Source organism: Pongo pygmaeus, chromosome 11 (genome assembly GCF_028885625.2).
Source record: "Pongo pygmaeus isolate AG05252 chromosome 11, NHGRI_mPonPyg2-v2.0_pri, whole genome shotgun sequence".
NCBI classification, from domain to species: Eukaryota; Metazoa; Chordata; class Mammalia; order Primates; family Hominidae; genus Pongo; species Pongo pygmaeus.
Window position 1 is genome coordinate 108,335,467 of NC_072384.2, and position 22,762 is coordinate 108,358,228.

Here is a 22,762-nt window from a genome sequence, read left to right on the forward strand (position 1 = left end):
GACACACCAAGACTCTGTCTTAAAAATAAAATAAAAATAAAAACTAGAACTAGGGTGGAATCACATGTACAAGAATAAGTATGGGGCATGGAACGTGCAACATCAATGGAGCGTGCAACATCAATGTGAGATGCAGAGGTCTGTGTGGAAAACAGAAATACTGGAACAACTGTCACTAGTTATGCCTTGTGAATCTAGGAACCAATCACGCTTTGCCAGGGTTCCATGTTTTCCAGGTAACAGTCCATTACTTTTAATGGTAAAAACCGCAATTACTTTTGCACCAACCTAACAGTACCAAATACACAAGAGAGAACGTGCCTTCTGCCAGTGGACCTAACTCCTTGCTAATACTTTTATCTTTCCTCAGGTTGGTAAAGCGAGGAAGGGTCAATAAATAGAAGAGAGCATAAAATGTGCTGCTCACAAACTTTCATTTCTCAGAAACCTTCAGCAGCCCTCAAGGCCAGTTCATGGGCCTTCTGTCTAGTAACCAGAGATCCAAGCTTGACTCGACTAGCTCACTTTTTAGGTCTCTGCTTAGATGGCAGTTTTCTCTCTGAGCTTGACTGTGCTTATGCTGTCCCCTGAGCTTGCAATGCTCCTTCCAAAGGCTTCAATCAGCAACTGCACACTTACCCTCTTTCAGAAAGAGAGTCTGTCCTGATTCCCCCAACCTCGCCTACACACATGCATGCATGCCTGAGTCAGTATCAGGTATCACTACTAAATTATTCTTCTATCATGGGCTCTTAGTTCAGGCTATATTATAATAGCTTATTTACATGTCTGAACAAATAAAATAAGTCTTAAATTTTTTTTAAGGCTGTCTTTCCTGCTGGACAGTCAGTTCCACTAAGGGCAAGGGTAAGATCTCTCTTTTCATTCTTAGACCACAGCACATTGAACATTGCCTTGTACATAGTAGGTGCTTAACAAGTACTTGTTGAATTAGAAATAAGGTACCTAGCACAATGCTCAGCACACAGTAGGTATAATTCCCCTCCTATCTTCTTTTCTCCCTTCCCCTCTGTTTTACAAGTCATGCCATCCGTAATCAATGATTAGCTGCAATATATACTAGTTTAGTACTTAATAAAAGGGGACTATCACTTGAGAGATTTCCTGACATTCTTATCAGACATGAAAATGACATCCAGCCAGGCGCAGTGGCTCACGCCTGTAATCCCAGCACTTTGGGAAGCTGAGGCGGGTGGATCACCTGAGGTCAGGAGTTCAAGACCAGCCTGGCCAACATGGCGAAACCCATCTCTACTAAAAATACAAAAATTAGCTGGGTGTGGTGGCATGCGCCTGTAATCCCAGCTACTTGGGAGGCTGAGGCAGGAGAATCACTTGAACCCAGGAGGCAGAGGTTGCAGTGAGCCGAGATCATGCCATTGCACTCCAGCCTGGGTAACAAGAGTGAAACTCCATCTCAGAAAGAAAAAAAAGAAAGAAAGAAAGAAAGAAAATGATATCCATGTGAAGGATGTCAATCATCTCCTCCCTGGTAGAGACTTTAATTTCTGAAATGTTTCTCAATCTCTTTGCCAACACACATTGGAGACAGTCATAAACTAATTGAGTCATTCCCTAAAAAAGATAAATCATACTGCCAAAGGGTATGATTTCTGCTTTTGGCTAAAGATTTCTGCTTTTGGCTGAAGAAAAAAAGAGTAATACAGGTCTAGATCTTAAAATAGCAAACCAAAAGAGAAAAGGAGAGAAATGAGGCTGAGAAAAGCCAGTTTTACCTGCTTTACATCTCTGGTCCTGACATTCATTAGTATTTCTGTGGTAACTCAAAAGCCATTAATTTCTTGCAACCCACACTAATCCCTTTGTAGAAAGAGATAATGGATGCCTATTTGCAGGTTATCTTTCTCTTCTGATAATGCAATAAGGGAGGCAGTGCTGTTAGCGACACTGCTGCCACCTCTCCTGATCTCATTTCCATCAAGCACTGATGATAGTTCAATCTTTTCCACAATAAGACTTAAAACTATGTGTCCCTCTATCCCCATCCCTACTGTGACCCAAAGGCTCAGCTGAGTCTGCTGAGTAAAATAAAAACCACCTCTCCAGCTTTTAGCTAGGAATTTTCCTCCCCTCTTCTTATCTCCCTGTGAGCTTTTAATAACAGCTCCCAGGAATTAAAAATTCTACTTTAATTGGGCCCAAACCAGCAGCAAGCCTGGCTAAAACCTCACTTCTTTTTAACTATATGAGCTAGGGTGGCAGGTGCCAGCTTGGGTGGACTGAATGTGAAGACCGGTGAGGGAACCGGTGAGGGAATCTTCAAGGTTCCCTCACCTTCTAGATGCAGAATAAGAAGAAAAAATGCACTGGGTACCAACATTTTTTCCCCACTCACTAAGCAACATTTCCTATCTCTGTTCTCCCAACTCAGCTTCAGCCCTCTTTAAGTGGTATATTAAATTGAAACAGAAAATAAAAACTGTGAATCCTAGAATCCTAGGAAATGGCCTTTTATTTATTTTTATTTTTTGAAACAAGGTCTTACTCTGTCACCCAGACTGGAGTGCAACGGCGTTATCATGACTCACTGCAGCCTTGACCTCCCAGACTCAAGCAATCCTCTCACCTTAGCCTCCCAGCCAGCTGAGAATACAGGTACATGCCACCACACCTGGCTAATTTTTGTATATTTTTAATAGAGACAGGGTTTCACCATATTGCCAAGGCTGGGGAAATGGTGTATTCTTACAGGCTGCTGTTTATCATGTAATTTTTTGAAAAATAAGAATCGGCCGGGCACGGTGGCTTACATCTGTAATCCCAGCACTTTGGGAGGCTGAGGCAGGTAGATCACCTGAGGTCAGGAGTTCGAGACCAGCCTGGTCCAATATGGAGAAACCCCATCTCTACTAAAAATACAAAAATTAGTCGGGTGTGGTGGTGTACGCCTGTAATCCCAGCTACTCGGGAGGCTGAGGCAGGAGAATCACTTGAACCCAGGAGGCGGAGGTTGCAGTGAGCCGAGATTGCACCACTGCACTCCAGCCTGGGCAACAGAGAGAGACTCCATCTCAAAAAAAAAAAAAAAAAAAGAAAAAAGAAAAGAAAAACAAGAAGAAAAATAGCAAAGGTGATCAGGAAGCTATTTTTCTGGAGTATCCTTTCCTCTCTGGAGTATCTGTTTATATCATACCTTATTACTATATTGTGTGTGATATAAAAGTTATATATCTGATCATAAAGGGCTAGAGAACTACCATATCTCTTTAATCTCTAACAATTCTTTCTACTGGATCTGAAGTTTATTTATTTGAGACAGGGTCTTGCACTGTCACCAAGGCTGGAGTGCAGTAGCACAATCATAGCTCACTGCAGCCTTGAACTCCTAGAGGTTCAAACAATTCTCCTGTCTCAGCCTCCTAAGTAGCTGGGAGTACAGGTGCACATCATGATACCTGGCTTATTTTTTTATTTCTTTGTAGAGAAGAAATCTTACTATGTTGCCCCAGGTGGTCTTGAACTCCTGGCTTCAAACAGTCCTCCCACTTTGGCCTCCCAAAGTGCTTGGATTATAGGTGTGAGCCACTGCACCCAGACTGAAGTTTATTTTTAATATTTTTGCTACTGACAAATCAGAAGCTATGTATTTAAATCTAAGTTTTCATTAATTTACCATAGTTCACTTTTTGTTTCTCTGGGCCATATCATATCAACTCATTTAATTAACCCCACACATATTCTTTTAAAGTATTCAATTTCATAAATAATAAAATCTCACAATGACTACTTTGATAAATGAATAGTATCATATAATAATGAAGTGAAAGTGTTTGACTTCATAAATGAATATCATCACAGATGAATACAGTTACCTCTTGAAAAGCATGGGTTTGAACTGTGCACGTCCACTTATACCTGGATTTTCTTCTACCTCTGCCACCTGAGATAGGAAGATCAGCCCCTTCTCTTCCTCCTCAGCCTATTGAGCATGAAGATGAAGAAGATGAAGACTTTTATAACCTACTTCCACTTAACGAATAGTAAATATATTTTCTTATCCTTCTGATTATTTACTTATTTTATGGAGATGGCTATGGCCACCATGGTGCACCTGTCAGCCTGTTTGTGATTTATTTATTTATTTCCTTCCTTCCTTCCTTTCTTCCTTCCTTCCTCCCTTCCTTCCTTTCTTCCTTCCTTCCTCCCTCCCTCCTTCCCTCGCTCCCCCCTTCCCTTGCTCCCCCCTTCCCTTGCTCCCTCCTTCCTTTTCTTTCTTTCTCAAGACGGGGTCTCACTCTGTCACCCAGGCTGGACAGCAGTGGTACAAACATAGGTCACTGCAGCTTCGAATTCTTGAGCTCAAGCAATCCTCCAAGATCAGTCTCCAGAGTGGCTGGGACTGCAGGTATGCACTACCACACCTGGTTCATTGTTTTATTTTTTGTAGAGACAGAGTCTTGCTATGTTGCCCAGGCTGGTCTCAAACTCCTAGCTTCAAGCAACCCTCCCACCTTGGCCTGCCAAAGTGCTGGGATCATAGGTGTGAGCCACTGTGCCCAGCACTGATTTTCTTTTTTTGAGACAAAGTCTTGCTCTTGTCCCGCAGGCTGAAGTGTAATGGCACGATCTTGGCTCACTGCAACCTCCGCCTCCCAGGTTCAAGCAATTCTCCTGCCTCAGCCTCCTGAGTAGCTGGGATTAGAGGCGACTGCCACCATGCCCGGCTAATTTTTATATTTTTAGTAGAGACGGGTTTCACCATGTTGGCCAGGCTGGTCTCGAACACCTGACCTCGTGATCCACCTGCCTAGGCCTCCCAAAGTGCTGGGATTACAGGCATGAGCCACCGCACCCGGCCTGATTTTCTTAATAACATTTTCTTTTCTCTGGCTTACTCTATTGTAAGAATACAGTATATAATACATATACAAAATATGTGTTAATTGACTGTTCATGTTATCAGTAAGGCTTCTGGTCAACAGTAGGCTATTAATAAAGTTTTGGGGGACTCAAATATTAAACATGGATTTTTTTTGTTTTTGAGACGGAGTCTCACTCTGTTGCCCAGGCTGGAGTGCAGTGGCATGATCTCGGCTTACTGCCAGCTCCGCCTCCCGAGTTCATGCCATTCTCCTGCCTCAGCCTCCCGAGTAGCTGGGACTACAGGTGCCAGCCACCACGCCCGGCTAATTTTTTATATTTTTAGTACAGACGGGGTTTCGCCATGTTAACCAGGATGGTCTCAATCTCCTGACCTCGTGATCTGCCTGCCTCGGCCTCCCAAAGTGCTGGGATTATAGGCGTGAGCCACCATGCCCGGCCTAAACATGGATTTTTTATGGCATGGGGGATTAGCACACCTAACCCAAGTTATTCAAGAGTCAACTGTAATATAATTTATTTTGCAAATGAGTAAATTATCTAATATCACAAATGATCCAGATAGGATCACTGACAGAGTACCACCATTTCCCCAAAGAAAACAGAGAAAGGTGAGCAAAACAAATCACTGTACCCATGTATTTCATACTGAAACCACAAGACAAATTCCTCATGAAAAAGAAAAAAAAACAGAACTATTTCTCCATTGCTTTCTACTGTGGCTAATACAAAGACTTGGTTCTGTTCCTCCTCAGTGAAGATCCCCTTTTCCTTCTCCTCCTCGTCCTTACAGTATCCAGCGCAGTGGTTTCAGGACAATAAATGCTACTTACTGAAGAGGAAGAAGGGAATTTGCCCTGTCATGCACCTGATTCACTTCTCTACTGCCAACACATCAAAGAGTTCCTCTTTTGCCACTATTTCCTCTATCTGTCCTCAAAAAAGTTTCCATCGTCATGGCCACCTTCATCAAGGTTGAGTCCTCCTCCTTTGTGGCCACTCCAACCACTGTTGCCAGGCTAAACTCTCTGGGTATCTCACAGTCCCTCTCACGTCCCTCCTCAGGCTAACACTCTTCACAGGTTTCTGGGTGCCACACAGTAAAGTCCATACTCCTTAGCTTGGCCTTAAACATTTCATTATAGAAAGTTTCAAACACACTTGAAAAGCATGTAGAAAAAGCTTGTAAGACGAATGCCAGGTACTCATTGTTCAGTTTTTAAAATCGCAAGTTTCTACCATTCTTCTTTCATCTCTCCTACCCCTCTCCAACTCTTGCTTTTTATTTGTTTTTCTTGCTGGTATGTTTGAAAGCAAATCACAGACATTTGTTTTATTTCACCTGTAAATACTTCAGGGTATATTTCTAGTCTAACAGATAAGATCTTTAAAATATATACAATACTTCTTTCACACCCCACAAAATTAATAATTCCTTCTTATCTAATACCCTGTCTGTGTCTAATTTTCCCAGGTTGTCTCAAATATTTCTTTTTTTTTTTTTTTTTGAGACGGAGTCTCACTCTGTTGCCCAGGCTTGAGTGCAGTGGCAAGATCTCGGCTCACTGCAACCTCCACCTCCCGGGTTCAAGCAATTCTCCTGTCTCAGCCTCCTGAGTAGCTGGGATTACAGGCGTGTGCCACCACACCCGGCTAGTTTTTGTATTTTTTAGTAGAGACGGGGTTTCACCATGTTGGTCAGGCTGGTCTCGAACTCCTGACCTCAGGTGATCCACCCACCTCAGCCTCCCAAAGTGCTGGGGTTACAGGCATGAGCCACTGCGCCCGGGCACATTTCTTTAATATAGATAGTTTGTTCGAATGAGTTCATACGTTGATTTCGTTGACATGTCTTTTAAGTCTTTTTAAATCTATAACAGTTCTCTCTTCTTCCTTTTTTTCATGCCATGTATTTCTTGAAGAAGCTGGTTCATTTATCCTGTAGAATTTCTCACATTCTGGATTTGGCTGAGTGTATCTTCACAGAATTACTTCAATGTTCCTGTTTCCCATGTTTTCTGTCAACTGCTACTTGGACCTCAAGATTCAGTGAGGTTTTTTGTGTTTTGGTTCTTGGTGGCTTTTTGGTTTTGTTTCTGTTTTGTTTTTGTAAGAATATGTCACAGGTGGTTGTCCCACTTCTACGGATGTTAAGATAATTAGGGGGTTCACAGTATATTAGCCTGACCCCTCCATCATAAATTTCCTCAGGAACCCCTCACACAGTGCTGCCACTCTTAACTCCACCATCTTTCCATCAGCTGACCGAATCACCATTTCCATGGATCACCCTCTCCTGACCTTCAGGCATTTTCTCCACAGTCCCCCACCTAGATCTTTCTTCGTCTCTGCTTGTCCAAGTTCTCCTCATACTTGAGGGCTAGGATAAAATCTCATCCATTCCTGAAGCCTTTCTTCATCCTTTCTAGTTGAAAACAACTGTCCTCCTCTGAACCCTCATGGCTCTATGTCTATACCATTATGACGACTCAGAGTCATTTTTGCCTTATATTTCAAATACTATTTCATGCTCATAAAATATTTATTAAATTTTATAATAAAAATTATTCCCCAAATCAGTAAGAAATGTAAAAGGAAAAAAATTTCCACTTCTGCACCCTAGCACCCACAAAATTCTCCTGCCCAGACTGTATACTGTTTGCTATGAACCCTTTAGACATTTTAATAAATATATACAGATAAAGTAATTAGGTATGTTCACATATGTTAGCATACATAATTATTGACTATTAATGTGCTTTCATTTTGGTTACTTTATAAAATTTTGCCTTTTTAAAAAATACCATGTTCTGGCTGGGCGCGGTGGCTCACGCCTGTAATCCCAGCACTTTGGGAAGCCGAGGTGGGCGGATCATGAGGTCAGGAGATCGAGACCATCCTGGCTAACACGGTGAAACCCTGTCTTTACTAAATTAGCCGGGTGTGGTGGCAGGCGCCTGTAGTCCCAGCTACTCGGGAGGCTGAGGCAGGAGAATGGCGTGAACCTGGGAGGTGGAGCCTGCAGTGAGCCGAGATTGGGCCACTGCACTCCAGCCTGGACAAGAGAGTGAGACTCCATCTCAAAAAAAAAAAAAAAACATGTTCCAGATCACAATAAATGAAATGTTTAGGTAACCTACTTTACCAGGAAAGTCTGGGCTGCCTGAGTCAGAATAATGAATGAACCCACAGGAATAGGATTCTGAAGATCAGGCAATAGTTGGAATGAAAGACAAAGTGCAACATTTTAATGTTTTCAAAGAACTCAAAAGCCATGTGGTGCCAATATTCCAAATCAAAATTATCCAGGAAAATTTAAATGAAACACTTAAATTATTATAATAAGATTAATAAATGTGAAAAGAAGCCAGAACAGAAAGTGGATGGAGTACTCATAAGACTGCAGTATAACACTCTGTCCTAGACAGGCTCACCCGGACTGCTTCTCTGTCAAAGTTTAGCAGATCTATGACACTTCTTTCACTGGATCATTTTTCTTTTCAGTTTCTCTACAGGCTATCCAGGCTATAGTAAGCTGAAAGGATAAATGATATTATCTGGAAGTCAGGAAACAGGGTTTACAACTGTTATATAGGCTCAAAGACAAGGAAGCAAAGCAATTTGACCCACATTTATGGAGCACCAACTATGTGCAAAGCAGGGCACTAAGCTTTGTTGCAGACGTGAAGGTACAGAAGTTCTTAAGGTCCTTACAATTTGGTTGTGGTAAATTACTCGAATATAGACTTCTCATCATTACAAATTTTTTTGTTTTTTTTTGAGACAGGGTCTTGCTCTGTTGACCAAGCTGAAGTGCAGTGGCATGATCATGGCTCATGGCAAGCATCAATCTCCCAGGCTGAAGGGATCCTTCCACCTCAGCCTCCTGAGTAGCTGGGACTACAGGAGTGTGCCAACCATGCCCAGCTAATTTTTTTTATTTTTTGTAGAGACAGGGCCTCGCTATGTTGCCCAGACTGGTCTCAAATCTCAAACTCCTGGGCTCAAGCAATCCTGCTGCCTTGGCTTTCCAAAGTGTTGGAATTACAGGTGTGAGCCACTACACTCGCCCTCCATCAACATAATTGATTAGCTCAAGATAAAAGAAGTATCACTTCAGAACAAAGATATTCTTTTGATTTGGCTTGTCTTCACTTATGGCCAATACCAATAATCTGTATTCAACTGCTACTTTCTCTTGCCTTTTAGGCCCCATTTCTAGCTTTCCAGACAGCATGCTACTTGGTTCAACCTCGCCTAACGGCTCTGGCCCAGGTGCTGCCAGCACTGCACTGACAGCCTAGAGCATGAGAGAATGTGGTTAGACTTCCTGAGAACCATTCAACCACCTACCAGCCCTACTCCCTCCTCTAAGGCTATGTACTTCTCCAAAGTTAGTTACAACCTCTAGGTTTCAAGATTCCACTCTAGCCACCGACTCTAATTCCAGGGGGACTACTAAACTTCATCTCTTATATACTGCCCCATTGTCAGCTCCACCCACCCTTGGTCTCGAGTAACAACCCCTTGTGGCACTGTCTAAAGCAAAGACAAAAGTCAATTTTCATTGACTGCTATTGACTTCCTGGAACTCTGCACTGAGAAAGATGCTGAGACACATGCAGACTCAGTGGGAAAGAACACTGGAGTGTTGCTGTGGTAGGTAATAATATGAGTTATGCATTTGCCCTCTGGTTTTAGGATCTTGACAACACAGTTCCTTACCCTCTTTGACTCTAGAGACAAATTCTGTCTTCCACAACAGTAATATCCTAGACCTTTTAGAACTCTTCATAATAAAGTTCTCATCAATTCCAACCTGGTTCTCCTTCATTCTTTACACAGGCATTTTTCTCAGTCCACCTCACCTGCCTTCTACTCCATCTTCATGAGGGCCTTCAATCACAAAACTCTTCCACCTTACCCCTTACAACCTCTTCCCTGTTTCACTGGACTCCTAGCTTCTCAAGATCCTGTGGTCAGTAGTTAAAACCCTTTTTCTCTTACTTCTTTGATTTAATCACCAATTCTGGATCACACCATCATCTATATTCTCTATTTAAGTCTAGCTTTCTTGAGCAAGAGATAGAAGTGCTAACCCCAGCAAATACAAATTCATATTGCTCACCTTCTATCATATCTTTAATCCTGATAATCTATTCTTTTATTCATTTCAGTGGGTCTGTAACACAATCCCCAGAACAGTATTTCCATACCATCTTCACTTTCCTCAAACACCTAATTCCATGGTCTCTTTCTCTGTGCACTGTAGGGAGCTCTTGTATATACAAGATACTTGGCTTCACTTCAACATCATACTAACCCATGTCCTATAGAAGTGCCACAGAGCCCAGTGGTTAAGGCCACAGTTGCTGGAGCAACCAGCCTAGGTTCAACTCCCAATTCTGCCCTTACTGCCTACGTGACCGTTGATAAATTATGTAACCTGAATCTCAGTTTCCTCATCTTTAAAGTGGGGCTATCATAGTAGTACATACCTCAGTGTACTGTTGTGAGGAAGAAATAAGTAGCTCTTAGGACAATGCCTGACACCATGTAAGTGTTCAACAGATGTTTTCTGTTTCAGCCTTTTAGTATCAAAAGAAGAAACATTTGCTTCCTTGCTATAGCAGACCCTTCCATCTCTACTCTGTTAACAAATTCCTTCCTACTTCTCTAGAATCCCTTCCTCTATAACATGTTGCAGTTCTCTCTCTACTAACCTCCTTTTCTCCATCTTCCAATATCCTAAGGTTTACTGTGTCTATTAAAAAATTATTTGTTTGACCTACCCCCTTATGGCTGAACCTGTCTTTTTCCTTCAGATTCCATATGCTTTACAATGCCTCTTCTTCCTGGTCCACATGACCTGGCCTCTGGCTATTGCTCTGACCTCATCTCACATCATCTTATAACCCTTCTCTCACCCCAGCCACTATCCTCTCTTATGTTCCTAGAACAAGCCAAGCACATTCTAGCTCCAAGGCCTCTGAGTTGCCATGTTCTCTGTCTGGGGCTTCTCTCCCCAGCTCCACTACCTTATTTGCCTCTCTCAATTTTTCACCTCAAAAGTGCTGTCCTCAGTGAAGGCATCCCTTAAACACTCAGGCTAAAGAGCCCCTCAATCATTCTCCATCACACCTCTTGCTTTATTTCCTTCAAAGAACTCTCTCCTCCTGAGAACAGGGACCTTGGTATTTCTCTCCTTCCTGAATACCAGAGGCTAGCTCCATAAATATTGTTGACTGTACCAGCAAAGGACTTTGCTAGACTCTGTGGAGATAGCAAATCAATCAGACACAGATCCTGTCAACAGAATTTATAGCCCATAGTGGAGAAAAGATGGGCCCCAAAGTATCTGCAATATGCAGCATAAAGTACTCAGAGCCTTCTAACATGCAAGAGAAGAAATAGAGGGCTTTTGCCTGGGAAGTTCTTAAAAGTCTTGAGAAGGAAGTGGTATCTGAGGTAGACTTTGAAGACAGGATGGAATTGATATTCAGAGACGGCAGGAAGGGGTAAAGAGCATTCCAGATGGTGGGCCTTCACTTAGATTTTCCCTTTCCTTCATCCATTATCCTCCATCTATCCCCAATTACAGCCTTTCTTTTCTTTTTCACAAGTCCCACTTTCTCTTTATTGCCACTATCACACTAATCTGAGACCTCATCAGACATCATGACGCCTGGCAGACCTTCTGATTGGTTTCCATCCCTTAGTTCTTTCCACCTACCAATCATTCCATGTACTGTTGGGGCCTGAGGAGACCCACTGAAGAGCATTCCTTTTCCTCACCCAACTTTTGTACCAATTGAGATAGACAGAGGGTGGTCAGATACATGGGGATCAAAACATCAGACAGTTGGAGGATGCAACTTAGTTGCATAGCAGCAAATTGAACCCCAGGATTTCAGAGACTTACCTCTGAGTCACAAGCATCACTGGATAGCCAGAGGCCTCCCCTCCTGGGAAACTGCCCGTGAAGAGCTGATGGCATGGAGGAGCAGGTCTGGGGGAGCGGACCAGAATTAGTGCTTTTAGGAGAGCAGCTGAATTACCTGGTTCCTCTCCTAAACTTGCCAATAAGTCACTCCTCCTTCTCATGGGTGGAGTGTGCAAAGGGATGGACGGAGGCCAAGAGTGCTATTCCCTTTACATGGACACATAAAGACACTGAAAAGGAGGGTCCCTGCTACCCTATCACCACCTTTCACCCCACCAACTTCCACATTTCTTATCAAATACCCTTTTAATCTTGAGTCTCAAGACATGTGTGGTTGCTTCTTGCCAAATATATCACAGTAAGTCTATTCATATGGCTTTGAAGTCCTCCAAAGTCTCAGCTCACTACTCCAAAATGTACCCCTGTTCTAGGTTAGCCTCCTGACCATCTCATACATACGCTGTGTTCTTTCCACCTTGACTTTGTGCTCAACCCTCAAAGCTCAGCTGAAATAGCCTTTCCTCAATGAAGACTCCTCTGGCATTCTGAATCACAATCATCACTCTTTTCTTTGCATTCCTGGTTAATAAAATACAGTTTTCCAAGTCAATTTGTTTCATATTATAGTACTCGACTATGTTTAAGCCAGAAACAAATGGAAAAAATGAACTAATTTTAGGTCTTTGTTCTCCTCATTACAGGCACATCAGGGCACACTTATCATGACACTGCCACACATGTCCATAGCAAAGAACATGAAGACAGTGATATCACAGGAACCAAACCCGGACTGTGTCTTGCACATATTAAATATGCTCCACAGGCCCTGGTACAGTGTTGGCCAGTGGAGTACACAGATGGTATCCCACAGATATTTTTATTAACAAATTTGTTCTGGTAGAAATGAACTAGTCTTTTCTATGGCTACTTTGGAGACTTTCTTTTTGGGTAAAAAGAGGATATTCCATTCATTTTCCCTTCCTAAACCTAGGAAAAAGATCATCTATGTCAGCTCTAGTGGAAACAGACCTGTAACATATCTGGCTACCTATTAACTAGATATACCAGTTTAGGGATCTCTTCTATCCAGTTCTTTGCTATGGGCAACAGTGATAGAGCATAAGTCAATACATTCCTGGCCAATTTTTCTCAAGTGTGAACCTGACTAGGAGATCACAGATCGAACTTTTTAAAAGCAGAGTTTTTCTGTCTTCTGTGATGAGGGCAAGCGTTAGCCTTTGTTGAGCTTTTGGACCCAGGAAACAATTCGAAACATCACCTTTCAAACCATGCTTATTCTTTGCCATGGTGAGCTTTTGGCTCTATATCTCTAATCTATAGGAATTAAATATAAAAGACCCTCCCATGCTTAGGCTGCCGAATTTTAGGCATAAATGGCATTCCATTACGATTTCTTGATGCAGCCTATAGAATTACAGAGACTTAGAGCCAGAAGAGATCCTAGAAATCCCACTAGCACATCCACATGTAAGGCAGAACCTATCAGCTGCCTTCATCAACAGAATCCTAATTTTGTTCAGGTATGGGGGCAATATGCTTAGGAAAGATGGCCTCTCTGCCCTGTGAAAAGAATAATTTGTTTAATCCAATCACAGTAATCCTATTTTCCTTTGCCAGAGATTGCCTTAGGGGTGGACATGTGACCCAGTTCTGGCCAAGGAGCGGGTGCTATTGGGAGCCTCTGGAAAAAAGACCCAGAAGAGATGCCCTGCTCTCTCTCTTCCTGGCTTTTACTGTTGGTATTTAAGAAAATGATCCTAACACATTTGGGAAGTTAGGAAAATGTTTTTTAAAAAATGATCCTTGGGGCAGCTGTAGCCACTTTGTACCAGTGAAGGGAGAGAAGAGAAATCACCAATATACCAAGGACAACAAAGCAAAAAGACGGAAAGCCTGTAGGTCCTGGATGACCCCAAGACCACCTATCCCTGGGTATCCTGTGAAGTGTTTATTGCATAAGTCCTCGACATTCACTAAGTGCTCAATAGTTATCTGTCAGATAAAAGAAAAATTACAGTGGTATTTTGGCCTTACTATTTGTGCCACTTTTGGTTGACTATTTTGTTACTTGCTTCTGAAAGCATTCTAACTGATGAACACATTTGGAAAGAGGTTCCAGGAAGCAAAATGACTTGGCCAAGGTTATACCACAAAGTGGACAAGTTGAGAGTGGAACTCCAACCTCCAGACTTTAAATCTAGATCACACTATGTTTTATTTGTGGTGGAGGGAATGAGTCCTAGCCTTCCTCAGGCTGGAGAAGCGGTTTAACACAGTGGTTATGTGCAGTCTTGGAGTTAGGCTTGGCTTAGAATCCTAGCCCTGCCACATACTAGCTACACAGGCTTGGATGAGGTCATCTTCTCTAAGCCTCAGTTTCCTCATTTGTAGAATCAGGATAACATCATCTATTATGTTAAACTGTTGTGAGTATTAATTAAGATAATGAATGAACAGTATTAACTAAGATAATGAATGAACACTTCTTAGCACAGAGCTGGGCATAAAATTATCGCTCATTAAGTGATAGCTCTTACTGACAGTATTAATAATAACAAACTTCATTCAACTTGAATCAAGCTGTAACTAAGGAGAAAGGAAAGAGTAGCCCCTTCCATTCCGAATAAAAGACAAAACATCACTATTCTGTCCTGATTTTTAAGCACGAGTACACAGAATTCAACCTTCCATGTGTTCCTGCTTGGTACAGTACAGTTTTCTACAATACAGTTGATATCTTCAAAGGACTTCCAATCTGGTGTGGAAGATGGACGGACAAGCAATTATCTATCGTGCACAGCAGAGTAAAATGTGCCACGGGAACATAAAGTGAAAGGGGGAAAGAAAAAGAATTTTAATTGAGAAAAATCTGGAAAGTTCCCAGGGAGGATGTGGGATTTGAATTGGCCCTTGAAAAATAATGGAGGACTTTTGGAAAGTGAAAAGGGCAGGGAAAGTATTCTGGGATGAAGAGACAGCAAAGGCCCAGGAGGTTGAAAGCACATGGCACTTTCAAAAATGGCAAAAAGGCTCAAAAGGAATAAGGTGTGGGTGATAAGGTTGGGAAGATACCTGGATGCTTTATAAAGTTTACACTTGATTTTGTAAGAAATGGGGAACTATGGTTCACTTTTGAGAACAAAGTGACATGAAAAGATGTGTGTTTTAGAAAGAAAACTTTAGCAGTTTGTAAAATTAGTAACCATAGTTTTCTGTAGCCAAAAAGAAAAAAAATTAATAGGACAACCAGGAAAAAATATCAGACATTTTGATTTAAAGGTTCCCATACAGAAGTGTTATGAATCAGAATGTGGGCTGTCAATGAGGCATATTGGGTTTCCAAATAGCTGCCACAGGCCAACATTCAATAATGTAACCAATGGAAACTATACGACCATATAAAATCAATTTTCTGTGACCTATTTTAGCAACTTCTTTGTACTGACTAATCTTGCTGAAGGGTGAATCATAAATTCAGCAAGAGAGCATGTCCTGGTGACCTCACTTGTTCTTAGCCTGCAGGAATATTCCCACCTCTACTGGCTCCAAGGCTTTTGAGAAACATCATAATTGAAAAAGCAGTCATTTTAGTATAAGTCCCAAATTTGGCTTTTTTTTAAAAAGTGAAAGATGGGGAAAAAGGGAACCGAAACAGAGTAACACAAAACCTGGGATAAAGAAACTATACTGCCATGGTTTTTCTAGCCCTAAAGAAAATCTCTGCTTGAGACCTTCTCCTGAAGTACTTAGAACAAGAAAATACAGGCATAGGGATGGTACCAGGTCACCAGAGAGTGAAACCGACGGAAACAAAAGCCCAGTTGACCACTGCCCTTGCCAAGCAGATGAAAATGTGAACACAGTCAGGAATGGAAAAGTAAGTTAGATTCTGGCAGTTTGTTGAGTTTCAGAGCTCTGTAGCTAATGCAAAGGATTTCTTTAAAAATTTTTTATTTTAAAAATTGCAACAGTGGTTCACCCAGAAGTAGAGTTACAAGACACACAGATATCTTTCTGTGTTAAATAATTTCAACCACACCTATGTTTTCATTACAATTTTTTATTATCTGACTACAGTAATTAGCTTCCACACAACCATGAGTCAGGGTCAATTCAAATACATCCTAGAATAATATAATTTTGGAGTTGGGAAGGACAATAGAGATAATTTAACCTGCCTCAGTAGGTTTGTAAACCAAACGCAATAGACAATAAAGTGGTTTTTCCAAACTTACATGGTCAATCAGGAGTAGAGTTTGAATAACCTTTCGGGTCCTAGTTGAGGATTCTTTCCCTATAGCCTATGTAGCTATACTTTGTTATAAGTGTGTGTGTATAACCTGTATTTCATATATATGTTCACATGTTCACATGACTTTTTATGTTCTTACCTTATGATACATTTATGTTTAGATTGTAATTCTGAGATGTGAAGACCTTGTCTTCTTTATCCTACAGGAAAATCCTTGGTGCTTATGATTGTGTCATTACTCAATGAACAAGAACAGATGACAGTGATGCAGAGGGAAAAGGGTTTAGTACAGACACTAGTGAAGAACATGTCTTTATACAACTAAGATTAGTGCTAAGACTAGAAATCAGCCATTCTTTTTTTTTTTTTTTTTTTTTTTTCATTTTCTGGAGTTGACTTGTAAGAAATCAGCCATTCTGGTAGCAGGATCAGGGCCCACTCTCAGGGCTAGTTCCCAGTCACACCCTGCTACAGCTACCAAGTGCATAGCAGATGCTGGGATGGCAGTAAGGAGAGGCACTGATCCTGAGGAAGCTTTGGTGTCCACCACCTACCTTGAGGTTCTTCAGAGATAACTGCCTCTGCTGTCACTTTGCCTTAGATCTATTTCTTCCCATCATCACTTCATGATTTAACCCTGAGACAGAACTATTCAATCCTCAGATGATGGAAATGGTGTTAACTATTTAGATAGGAAAAAAGCCACATCCCATCAACTGGTGGCAACCTTCATTCACTAGCACAGCCAACATTCCTTATTAAGGAGTCAGAGCTAAGTCTGCCTCTGCATGAGGCAAGGCAATCTCCCAAGTAAGACAGTTGAAAAATGGGCCAAACACGTGTATACCTATGTAACAAACTGGCACGTTCTGCACATGTATCACAGAACTTAAAGTATAATAATTTTTTTTAATGGGGCAAAACCCCAAAGCTCTCCCTTCCATGCTTACAAACCCATCAGGGTCGGTTCACTTCAGCTGTTGGCATGCTAACATTAAAGAGTATGAAAGGCAAAGTGACCGTCTTCCTTTTGCGGATTCATTGGTCTCCTAAGAAACTGTGACCGGCTCTGTGTCTGAGTATTTCAGTGAATAAGTTAAATGCAGGAAACAATCCTTGCTTAGCTGGATTGCTTTGGCATGCCTCAGTTTTTCTGAACCAGTGATAGAGTTACAAGGCACACATAAATCTTTCTGTGTTAAATAATTTCAACTATACCTATATTGGTTAATTTTAGTTCAGTGAACATTATCATACTGATCCCCACCAACTACCCCCATAGGGATTTACTGCCAATGAGGCTTTCAAAGTGGAGGGCTGAGGAGACTGAGGACCACTACCTTCCAAAGTAAGGGTACAGCCCCAGCTTAGTGGTTAAGAGCCTGGACTCAGAAGAAGACTGCCTAGATTCAAATTGAGGCTCCACTCCTCCCTCACTGTGGGAATTTGAACAAGTTACTTATGCTCCCTATGCCTCAGTTTCATCATCCTTAAAACGGGACCAATGAAAAACCCATGTCACAGGATAAGCTGCTACCTATAAAGCACTTAAAATTGTCAGTGCACAAAGTGTTAGCTGCCACTGCCATTATTATTATTATTTTTCCCTCTCTTTCCACCTGGGCTCTCTCACTCACCCTGAGAATAAACACACTAGGTGCTCAGATGTTGGCTTTGATAGTAATAAACAAACTGTTAATCTGGTTCACGTATTCTTCTGTCATATATCCCTTCCCCATTCTAGGAAAGCAATGGCCTCCAAATCCAAAGCAATAATCTTCTATAAAGAAACACAATCAAGGAACAGAGAAAAGTTGAAAACGTTATAAAATTATCTCAAATGATTGCCAACTTTGGACAGGCTAAAGGGCAAACCACAATGATCTCACCAGGCTTTGTGCTCATCTAACAGCAGTCAGATTCCTGTAAGAAGGGAAATCTTAATTGTGCCTATGCAACTCAGGAGTCTGAAATGGTATCTAAATAGCTCTCCAAGACCAGAGTAACATTCTTCCAATGTTAGGGGCACTTTATAAGCCACACACAGTCAGGGAGGGGAAAGTGAACACAGTCAGGGAGAGAAAATCAAAAGTGTTTGATTTTCTCTTATCAGGGCAGCTTTTGAGACAAAAGCCTATCTTCATTTTTCAGTATTTACTGCTGCTACAGAGCTTCACAGAGAGGATGTGCAAATGCTAAATAGTGATGTGAAGGTGGAGAAAGGGAGGATGTCAGAAAAGAGGGTGCAGTCATTTTTTCTAGAAAGACACAAACCAGATAAAGAAGTTAATATCTTTAATTTATCAGCTTAGTTCTTACCACAATTACATTCATTTTACATTTTAAAAATGTTTGAGCACATATTTTTGAGCACATGTTCAAAGCACTAAGTTAGATACTGAAGATAAAACAATGGGTAAAATTCTCAGGTGAAAAGTAACTTAAAAAGAAAAGAAAAACAAATGGGTAAGAAACAATTGCTTCCATCAGTGACTATAAACTCTGGTGTGAATGATAATTAAATAGCTGATCACAAATCAGTATGAGAGAGGGAAAGAATGGTCTATCTCCCATTAACAAACCAGTTAATAACTATGAGAAAGTATACCACAGGAAGGCCAATTCATTTCAAGAAATATTTATTATGAGGCCCATTTTATAACAAAAAAAACCTTGAAATGCTTGTTAGTGTCACTTTGATTCTCACTGATGGGTTTCAAATTCAATTCATAATAATAACAATTATACCATTAAATGTTTAAAACTTTTATTAAGTGTTCAAGTGTACTGAACATGGTTCTAAGAAGCACTTTAGATGTTTTAACCCATTTAATGCTCACAAGAAATTGAGGTCAGTAGTACCACATTACCTGACACTTTGTGTCCAAAAAAAAAAATAAATTAAAATGGGGGTACAGAGTGATTAAGAAACCTGCCTTATATTACACAACTAGTAAGTACTAGAGCAAAGTTGGAAACGCTAGCATTCTAGGTTTAGAGTCAGTGTTTCTAACAAATATGCTACTTTGTTTGACCAGAAGGCCTCCTTCAGACCAGGCTTCCCTATTAGCAAAATAGCTGCAACACCCTAGCTACCCACAGCCCTCATTATACCAGAGCCCAATTTGCTTTATGTACCTAAAGCAGCATTTATCCTCAGAAAGGCTCAAGAGCCTGGTTATTCATCACCAATTGAGACAGAAGACGCAGAGGCCCTACCTGATGAAGAAGACCCTTGGACTTGTTACAGGAGGAAGGAAAGGGATGAAGGAGGGTAGGAGGAAGGAGCAGACGAGGGAAGAAGCACTTCCAATAAGGCTTTAAGCTATTCAAGGTGAGTTCAGAAAAGGAGACAGGTAAAAAAATGAACATTAAGTGGAGAAAACATAACCATGCAGTAATAACACCAGCAAGTAAGAGAATGACAGGGCTGGACACAAAACCTGTTGACCTCATCAAAAGAAACCCACTGAAGAAATTTTATTTCTTCTGAAGAGCCCCCAGCCTCTCATTAACCCTTGTTAACTTAGAACAGCAGGAATGGGAGAAGGGAGGATTATGGGTCATTTGAGACACTTTGAATTTGAGCTGCCTGTGGTACATTCCAACAAAAATGCTCACCAGGCAGTTGGAGATGTGAGTCTGCAGCTCAAGGAAGAGGTCTTGCCTGACCCCAGATCTCCTGGGTCCTCATCTCCAGCTCTAGCCAAGGTACTACACTGCCTCCCTCTGCTTTTGGCATATTTCTCAGGAGAAACAATGAGTCTTTCTTCAGTTTGGATTACTAACTTCAAAGGTTTTAAAGTAAATTTTACTCAGAGATCTTGGCTGATTTTGACTAGTTGGCACCTGGATATTGGCACACCCCTCCACGAATGCTTATGAGAATACCAGCCTCAGAACTGGTGATCAGCCATGCAATCTAGAACTCCAGCCTGAGAATGGGTGGCCACTGCTTGCCCCTGCCCTTCAACTGATGGGCAATAGGAACATGATTTATCTTGCCTGCTGTCCAGAGAATGCCAGAAAGAAAAGGTGTCAAAAACTTGGCATGCCATTTACTCACATTCGCTATCTCCTGGATGACTAAAATGTGGCAGTGGCTGGGAGCAGTGGCTCACACCTGTAACCCCAACAGTTTGGGAGGCCTAGGTGGGAGGATTGCTTGAGCCCAGGAATTTGCGACCAGCCTGGGCAACATAGCAAGACCTCATCTCTACTAAAAATAATAACAATAAAAAATTAGCCAGGCATGGTGGTACACGTCTGTAGTCCCAGCTATTTGGAAGGGTGAGGTGGAAGGATCGCATGAGCTGGGAGATTGAAGCTGCAGTGAGCTATGATTTATGCCTCTGCACTCCAACCTGGGCAACTAAGTGAGACCCTGTTGGAAAAAAAAATTAAAAATAAATAAATAAATGGTGGTCAGAATATATTATATCGATACTTGCAAATGCCATTTGTTACAGCTGACTTTTCAAAATACCACTCAGTTCTCATATTTCAACATAATTTAATATTAAACTTTTTTAAAACATGAGAATTAAAAAATAACTATCATGGTCTGTTGAGCACTCAAAGGAGTAGTTCAGGTCTTTAGAGAGCCTAAGGAAGGTTGAATTCCTATATTTACAATCAAAACAAGATAGGAAAAATAAAATTGGAAATATGACACCCTCTTGACTCGGGCTACACCAGGGATTTAGAATGGTTAAGGAGGTTGTGATAAAAACCTAAATGAATGCCAAGAAACCAAAAAGCTACTGAGGTTATTTACTAATGGGAAGGTGCAACTGCTTGTACATGAGCTCAAGGCAAAGCTATCCTTCTGCTAGGCACTGGGCTTACAGCAACTTGTATGTCCCTTAATATCTTTTTTTTTTTTTTTTTGAGACAGAGTCTTCCTCTGTCGCCCAGGCTGGAGTGCAGTGGCATGGTCTCACCGCAACCTCCGCCTCCCAGGTTCAATCAATTTTCACGCCTCAGCCTCCCAAGTAGCCGGGACCACAGGCATGTGCCACCAAGCCCAGCTAATTTTTGTGTTTTCAGTAGAGACGGGGTTTTGCCATGTTGTCCAGACTGGTCTCTGACCTCAAATGATCCGCCTGCCTCAGCCTCCCAAAGTGCTGGGATTATAGGCATGAGCCACCATGCCCAGCCATGTCCCTTAATATCTAATCAGTCATCAAGTCCTGTGCTTTAAAATATCCTTTTCTTAGCCAGGCATGGTGGCTCACGCCTGTAATCCCAGCTACTTGGGTGGCTGAAATGGAAGGATTGCTTGAGCACAGGAACTCAAGACCAGCCATAGCAACATAACAAGACCCCATCTCCAAAAAAACCTGAAAAAATTAGTGGAGCCTGCCTGTAGTCCCAGCTACTTGAGAGGCTGATATGGCAGGATCCCACAAGCCAAGAGTTTGAGGCTGCAGTGAGCTACAATCACACCATCGTATTCCAGCCTGGGAGACAACAAGACCTTGTCTCTAAAAAAACAGATTTTAAAAGAAGAAAAATTATATATAATGTCCTTTTCTTTTTACTCCCATGGTCACTACCCTTGGCTAGATGTAAGACTGGTGAGAGCCTAGGAGAGAAGACAAGGAATTATAAGTCATGAATCAGAGTGGAAAAGATTTGAAAAAGATGAATTTCAGGAACACTGCATTTGCTTAACAGACATACTAAACTATATCCTTGCCTCGGGTTACACCTATAAGCTAATTTTTATAATTAAAATGTTGAATGCATCAATAGAATACCATGCAATGATAGAAACTGAAGTAATACTAAAATAGCAGTGAAGTACCAAAAATGGTCTCCCAGTTAATTGAGTAGAAGCCATCTACATTAAAGGCTGAGTAGGGTGATTGAGAGTCATTAGCAATAAAAATTGATAGCCTGTATAAATGAGGTTATCTCAAAGGAAATTCTGGGGAAAATGGAGAGAGAGTTTGTTGTGTCTCACAGAAGAGCAAGTTCATGAGTACATATTCATGTGCACACATATGTGTATAAAGTACGAGGAGAAAGGAAATTCAAGACCCTCCGCCATGAGGGAGGACCTAACCACCCTCTCCAGCCATTTCCTGTCCCTGCTGGCTATGGGGTCCTTTGCTCTACTTGCCAGGGTCTGCTTGCTCTCTTCTGCACGCCCTTCTCCCCACCTTTGTTTACACCATAATCCTGACCAAGTGTCATGTCCTGTGACTCTCTGTCTGCATCTTAGTGTCCTTCCAGATGTAGCTCAAGTTCCATGTCCCCTTGCAAGCCAAGCCCTTCCTGAGAAGCGCAACCCACAGTGTCTTCTCCTTCTTCTGTCCTCTTACGGTCACTGCCACTCACTCTTATATGGACAGAGTAAAACGAAAGCCCCTCCCACACATTTCAGTGGCCCATCTATTATCTCTCATTACCGAGTACCTTCTTGAGTCTTTGCTGGTGTTGGATCCCCTCAGCTAGATGGAAAGTTCTTTAGGGCAGGGATTGTGTCTTCACACATCTTTAAATCCTTCCTAGCATAGGCTCAGCCCAACCTACAATCTACTATAAGAACAGGCAGTATCATACAATGTGCACAGGAAAATAATATTAATACATTAAGTATGAGAGTATTCTGACTCTAACATACAAGATTAGAAAAGGAGAATTCACCATAATTGTCTTTTCACTAAATACCTCTT

The 22,762-nt window shown here is 41.6% G+C and overlaps 1 protein-coding gene across 2 annotated transcripts in view; it reads right to left on the bottom strand.

The window, feature by feature from the left end:
- The window catches only part of PLEKHM3 (pleckstrin homology domain containing M3), a 204,045-nt gene that overhangs the window by 156,566 nt on the left and 24,717 nt on the right, over positions 1-22,762 (bottom strand). The gene's annotated exons all lie outside the window — the stretch shown is intronic.